Genomic DNA, 7,411 nt, shown 5'->3' on the forward strand with positions numbered 1-7,411 from the left:
AGAAAAAAAAAAATGTAAAGGGGAATCATCCCACTCAACACAGCAACAAAAATATGACTTATATAGGAATTATATGTGTGTGTGTGTGTTTGTGTGTGTGTGTGTGTGTATGTGTGTGTGTGTGTGTGTTTATATATTTTTCCAAGTCAGGTCTTTATTGAAATTGGCAGAGGCCTCTCAATGTTTTATGAAATCTAACATCTTAACCTAAGGATATTTAAGGAAACAAGTAAATTCAATTTCCTTTCTTTTTTTTTAAACACTAATTAAATACTTTATTGAATAAATACAATACCAAAGGGTGGGCACCAGTAATCACACCTGTAATCCCAGCATTTTGGGTGGGCAGACTCCTTGAGTCCAGGAGTTAAAGACCAGCATGGGGAACATGGCAAAACCCTGTATCTACAAACTATGCAAAAATTAGTCATGTATGGTGGCCAGTGCCTGCAGTCCCAGCAACTGGGGAGGCTGAGGCAGAAGAATCCCTTGAGCCAGAGAGGTCAAGGCTACAGTGAGCCAAGATCCTGCCACTGCACTCCATCCTGGGTGGCAGAGCGGGACACTGTTTCAAAACAAAAAACAAAAAACACAAGACCAAACAAAATGTATTCAAATGCTTTCTACAAACACAATTTTAAAGGCCTTTCTATTCAGGCTAATGACAAACACAATAAAGGCAGATATGTTCATTTAACATAGCTGATTTTATACAGCACTTATATCTTTTAGTCCACAAGAATATTATTAAGTGATTGAGAGCATTGAATATAACCATTTCTACAGAACTATGAAATAAATTTCTAAGAAAGATTTTCCAGACCCCATCTTTTATACCCACCCCAACAGTCTAATGCTACAGAGGATAAAGTCAATGACTTTCCTCACAAGAGCTCATAACTAATGTCACTTTGCTATCAAAATCTGTATTTCTGGTCCATTATGAGCATTGAGACAAGATTCAAATATTACCAAAGAAAGAGGCACAGAGAACGTTGTGATTGCCTCTTCAGCAACACTGAACACTGCATCCAAAACGATCTCATCCCAGGAATTAGATAAGGTCAGCCACATTCATGGGCATTTTCTCCACTATAGCATTATAGAAAGTCTCAATGTCACCAAGAATCCTCCTGTCTTCTTCAGTAACAAAGTTCATAGCCACACCTTTCCTCCTAAATCAACCTACCTCCGCCAATTCTGCGAAATGTCATTTTCACAATTGGTAGGTGGATCATGGTTGATAAGCAAAGACACTTGTTGCACATCAATCCCACAAGCCAAGAAGTCAGTAGTGATCAGAACACGGGGTGGCCCTGATTAAAATTCTCTCATGACACATCTCTCTCCTTCTCATCCATGTCACCATCCAGAGTAGAAATTGTGAGGTCCAGGGCATGCATTTTCTCAATCAGCCAGCCAGTTCAGTCAGCCAGTTCACAGTGTGCTTTGTCTGAGAAAAATAACAGCCTGTGTAATGGTTAGTGTCTCCTACAAGTCACAAAGTGTATCCAACTTCCATCACTCTCTCTCAATATAGAATGGATTCCTTCAAGGTTAAATTCTTCCTTTTTCACCAGAATTTGAATTGGCTCTCTCAGGAATTTTTTGGTCACTTCCAACATTATCAGTTGGCACCGTAGCAGAAAGCAACACAACTTGAATACTTGTATTTAATTTTTGGAAAATCTCATAGATTTGATCCTTAAAGCCTTGGTTCAACATTTCATCTGCTTCATCCAAAACAAAGGTTTTGATCCATTTTGGAGAAGATATCTTCTGTTTAACAAAGCAAACACTCTCCCTGGTGTACCAACAACAGTATGTGGTGCTTCAGCCTGCAGGTTTTGCATTTCATTTCGAACATCTGTTCACCAATGCAAGCTAGACAATGCAGGCTCCCATATAGTCTCCAGGATCTTTAATTCAGAAAACAGTAGCTCTCTGTCGAGTAGCTGAAGGCTTCTCAAAACCATAAGCGTAGGTGCCCCAAAGAAGAGACTATTTTAAGTTCATATCATCAAAGTTATCAACAATTTCATCCCATTTGCTCTAGATGACACCGTCGGGTTCCATTCCTTCTGGGCCGCCATATTCCTTTATAATCCAAGGAGTCACCAGACACGATCTGGAAAACCACTCAGCACCCAACTGAAAAGACCAATTTTCTCTCTTTTATTATTTTTTTATGGCTAATTTTCTTTAAAAAACATTCTGGATGACACAAGCACTTATGAGCAGACACAGTTCCTATCCAACACCGTAAGGCATATCTGTGGCCACCACGGGCCGAGAGCACAGCGGGCCCGGGGCAGTGGAAGCAGGCCCGGCCCGGGCGCTCCTCTGGGGGCTGCTCTGTCGCCTCCTCACCGACGGGTGGAAGTAGGAAGCAGAGGAAGCAGAGCTGCCCGATAGTTGCTGTTGCTGCCTGGTCTGAGCAGCCACCAGGCCGCGCGGGTCCGCAGAGGGGCCGGGCTCTGCTGCCGGGTGTGGCTGCAGCTGGGCTGGGAGGGAACGGGAGCTGGGAGCAGGGACCGGCGTCCCCGCGAGCAGCACGGCACAGCTCAGGGGTGGGAGGAGACGTGGCCTGCAGACCCAACACACACGAGGCACCTTCCACATCAGCACTGCTGTTAAGGAGCTCACAACAGAGACACGGGATCCTCTCTGTCCCCGGCTCCGCGGGCCCACTTCGCGGGGATTCTGCAGAGTGCAGCGCCAGCTCCTGGAGCCTCCGCTCTGCCTGCACTTCTCTCTGCGCTCCCGGAAGGCGCGCCGCCCAGCGTGGACAAACCCCGGGCCTCTTGACTGGCTCTGCGGGCTTCTGGGAGCGGTGCAGGGCCGTCCCACATGAAGCATGCTGCGTAGACTCGGCAGGATGGTAGGGGGACGCCCGGGGAGGCTGCCCTGCGTCCTCTGCCGCGTTGTCGACGTCGGGATCCTAGGAGCTAGTCTCCTTGCGGTGCCCCTGGGACTTGCAGCTCCGGGAGCGCCGACAAGCCCCAGAGGAAAAAGTGTTGGAACGCGCGATCGCCTTGCGCTCCCGGAGCTCCTGGACAGCGGTCGGACGCGGGGTCCTTGTCAGGCCAGGTCTGCCATTTCCCCCAAGGGCTGGCCGCGGCTGCGCTCAACCAGCCGGGCTGTTCTTGGGGGATCAGGAACAGGGAGCGCATGAGGTACAGGTCGGAGTGCGGAGACTCCCGCTTAGCCAGTCCGATGGCCCTGATCCCAGGCACCAGAAGCCGGCCTTGAAGTCGTAGGCTGCTGCTGACGACCTCAGACGCCCTTGAGAAGGGGTTGCCGAGAACGCGTTCCTGTCTGTGTGCGGGTCTGTGGCTGCCCCGCCCCCCGGGGTCCGCTGGCTTCGCGTCGCCCTGCTCAGAGGGCAGCACGGGGGCGGCGTCGCGTCTCGGGGATTTCTTGAGTTGGCAGTGCAGACAATTGAGACCCTCCTGAACCTCCCCAGGACCATGGCGGGGAGGTTTCCTTCAGGGGGCCTGGGTTCTGCAAGTCCTGAGCGCGGCCGCCTCTCGGGCCCTCCAAGGAAACCTACAGCGGGCAGCTGGAGCAGCGGTGACTCGAGGCTGTGGCACCGCTGAGCGCAGGGAACTCCTGCTGGGTGTCCTCGGCCTCCTCCAGGTCCGCGACCTGACGCTCACCACCTCCTTGGTGCGGGGGTCGCTGCCTTAGCGCCATTCCCGGAATCAGCTCTTGCCGGTGCGGTGCAGCTTGGTGAAGATCTCGTCGGGCTCCACTTGGGGCTGGCAAGTCCCGGGGGCGAGCGACGCCGCGCCTGCAGCCCCCGGAGGCGGCTGGACCCGGCGGGAGCGCGGCGCCGGCCCGCTAGCCCCAGTCCACTAGTGGGGCCCACTCGGCCTCCTTCAGCCTGCAGCCTCCGTTTGCCCAGGAACGCCGGGTCTCCCAGCCCGCGGAGCAGAAAGCCCCTATGTAGCAATAATATTAATCGACGCAACTATCTATAGGGTTGTTGTGTGGATTGAAATATGTTAGTACACTTAAAGTACTTAAAACAGTGTCTGACATAGTAAGAGTTCAATTTGTATTCGCTATTAAGAAAAATTATGCAGAATTTATATGAGAGTTCTATAAGCACTGCACTATGCACAGATGATTTGAACAAAAGGAAAAGAAGATTCAATACTATAAAGGCAATTTTACCCGAATTAATCTATATGTTTAAAAGAGCTTCGACCAACAAGATTTTGGTGGACTTTTTATTCTAAAGTACATCTAGATCAACAAAATTTGTATATATTAGCTAGAATTAAAAAATAATACTGGCCTATAATCCCAGCACTTTGGGAGGTGGAGGCCGGAGGATTACCTGAGATCAGGAGTTGGAGACCAGCCTAGCCAACATGGTGAAACCTCCTCTCTACTACAAACAGAGGAATTAGCCCAGTGTAATGGGGCAAGCCTGTAATCCCAGCTACTCGGCAGGCTGAGGCAGGAAAATCACTTGAACCCAGGAAGCAGAGGCTGCAATGGGCTGAGATCGTGCCATTGCACTCCAGCCTCGGCAACAGGAGAGAAATCCTGTCTCTAAACAAATAAATAGTATTTCAGGGATAATTTGATTAATCAGTTATTACAATGTATTATAAAGATCCAATAATTAAAATGCTGCATTACTTGATGGGTTGAACAATTAAACATAATAGAAGGTCCAGTAACAAATATAAGTACAATACATGTAAAGATTCAGTATTTAAAAGGGATCAATACAAATCAGTGTAGAAGGAATAATTTTCAATTAATGGGTTAGGCCAGTGACTTTTTAACAAACAAGTTATATCTGTCTTTTAAATCTATACAAAAACAAATTATAGATGAATTAAAAAGTTAACATGGTTTAAAATCACAAAAGAACTAGAAAAAATTTTTCATTTGTTCAAAAAATGTATCTTGAGGTGGTACTCTGTTCCAGACACCATTCTAAGCATGGGGAAACAGCACTGAAAAGGACTTACAGGATTTGTGCTCTTTTAAAGCCTCTATACTTTTTTTTTTTTGAGACGGAGTCTTCCTCTGTCACCCAGGCTGGAGTGCGGTGGCACAATCTTGGCTCCCTGCAACCTCCGCCTCCCGGGTTCAACCAATTCTCCTGCCTCAGCCTCCCAAGTAGCTGGGACTACAAACGTGTGCCACCACACCCAGCTAATTTTTGTATTTTTAGTAGAGATGGGGTTTCACTATGTTGGTCAAACTGGTCTTGAAATCCTGACCTCAGGTGATCCACCCACCTCAGCCTCCCAAAGTGCTGGGATTACAGGCGTGAGCCACCATGCCTGGCCAAAGCCTCTATTCTTTTGGGAGAAGAGAGACAATGAAGTAGAAGTGTGATGTGACGTGTGCTACTAGGAAGCTACGGTAGAAAGGGTTGTCAGGGAACATTTCTCTTTGCTCAGCACTGAATGATGACATGTAGGGAAATGCATGCGCCAAATTCCATCAGGAAAAAACCCTCTTATGCCAGCTTAAGTAGCATAAGTTAAATAGAGGCAATGTTGTATGTGTGTTGGAAGAGCCATAAGGTCAAACAGGGTTAGACCTTAGGCATCCCAAAATGAACAGGAAGGAAATCTCTCTTAACTGCAAGAGCGACAAAGGAAGTATTATTACCAGAGCCCATGGCATGGGCTGCCTGGTAAGAACTGGAACCACAGAGAACATGCAATCACTGCTGAAGGTTTTTTTTTTCAGGTACAGGAACCACTGCATTGGGGTCTTGGAGTGGGGGAGAGAGAGTGGACTCAACTCCCATTGAATATATTTCCTAAAGCAGAGAGATGAGGGACATGCTATGACTTCTCTCTCCCCTCCTCCTTTTAGTCTCTTTCCAGAGGCCTCTCATTGGCTGAACCTAGTCAAAACCTAGCAGGCCGAGGAACCTCAGGAAATGTGTTTGCATCTGATGTCAGTGCCATGCAATACAGAGAGGATCCAGGAAATCATGAAGAACAAATCTGAGAGCCAAAAATTGTGATGCTCTGGGATAACTTTCCTAGCAAATAATAGCAAGACAAAGGCCAGTAGGTTGGGGAACAAAATGAAAAAACTTGGTGTCTGATAGGAAAGTAAAAAAAAAAAAAAAAGTGCAGGTGGAGGTTTGGTGAGTGAAAAGTAGGGTGGTGTGAAATGTGATTGGAGAAGTAGGTAGGGGACAGATGATGCAGAAGAACACTGTGGGCTGTGATAACGAACTTGGGTTTTAGTCCAGGTACAAAGAGAAACCATTGCTGGTTTTGAAAATGGGTATCTGACTTTTCAGTTAAATGAACATTCTGGCTTCTCTGTGGAGAATCAATTATAGAAAGGTCAAGAATACAAACATGGAGATCAGTTAGCAGGCTGTACCAGTCCTTTCTCACTTGGCTGTAAAGAAATACATGAGACTCGGTAATTTATAAAGAAAAGAGGTTTAATTGGCTCACAGTTCTGCAGGCTGCACAGGAAGCAGGGTGACTTCTGCTTCTAGGGAGGCCTCAAGAAGCTTCCAATCATGGTGGAAGGCAAAGGGGGAGCAAGACATTGCACTTGGCAGGAGCAGGAGCAAGAGAGAGTGACGGGGGACATTGCCACACACTTTCAAACAACCAAGTCTCATGAGAACTCACTCAGTATCACAAGGACAGTACCAAGCAGGGATAGTATAAAATAATTCGTGAAGGGCATGACCCAATCACCTCCCACCAAGTCCCACCTCCAATGTTGAAGATTGCAATTCAGCATGATATTTGGTGGGGACACAGATCCAAAGCATATAATTCCACTTCTGGCTTCCCAAATTTCATGTCCTTCTTACATTCCAAAATACAACCAAGGTTTGGCAATAATCCCCAAAGTCTAAAGCCCAAAGTCTCATCTGAGTCAAAGCTAGGTCCTTCCACTTATGAACCTGTAAAATCAAAACAAGTTATTTACTTCCAAGATACAATGCGGGTATAGGCATTGGGTAAACGCTCCCATTCCAAAAGGGAGAAATCAACCAAAAGAAAGAGGATACAGGCCCCAGGCATGTCTGAAACCAGCAGGGCAGTCATTAAATGTTAAAGCTCCAAAATAATCTACTTTTTACTCCATGTTCCACATTTAGGGCCCACTGATGCAAGGGATAGGCTCCCAAGGCCTTGGGCAGTCCACCCCTGTGGCTCTGCAGGGTTCAGCCCTTGTGGCTGCTCTCATGCACTGGCAGTTGAGTGCCTGCAACTTTTCTGGTCACAGGGTGCAAGCTGTCAGTGGATCTACCATTCTGGGGCCTGGAGGACAGTGGCCTTCTTCTCACAGTTCCACTAGGCAGTGCCCCAGTGGGGACTCTATGTGAGGGCTCTAACTCTACAGTTTCCCTCTGCACTGCCTTAATAGAGGTTCCCCATGAAGGCTCCGCCTC

The 7,411-nt window shown here is 47.4% G+C and overlaps 1 pseudogene; it reads right to left on the minus strand.

Annotated features, from left to right (window-relative positions):
• Nucleotides 1-590: 590 nt before the first annotated feature.
• LOC108282482 lies at nucleotides 591-2,859 on the minus strand (annotated as a pseudogene).
• Nucleotides 2,860-7,411: the final 4,552 nt, after the last annotated feature.

The sequence above is a fragment of the Cebus imitator genome, unplaced genomic scaffold (genome assembly GCF_001604975.1).
Source record: "Cebus imitator isolate Cc_AM_T3 unplaced genomic scaffold, Cebus_imitator-1.0 Scaffold242, whole genome shotgun sequence".
In the NCBI taxonomy this organism is placed as follows: Eukaryota; Metazoa; Chordata; class Mammalia; order Primates; family Cebidae; genus Cebus; species Cebus imitator.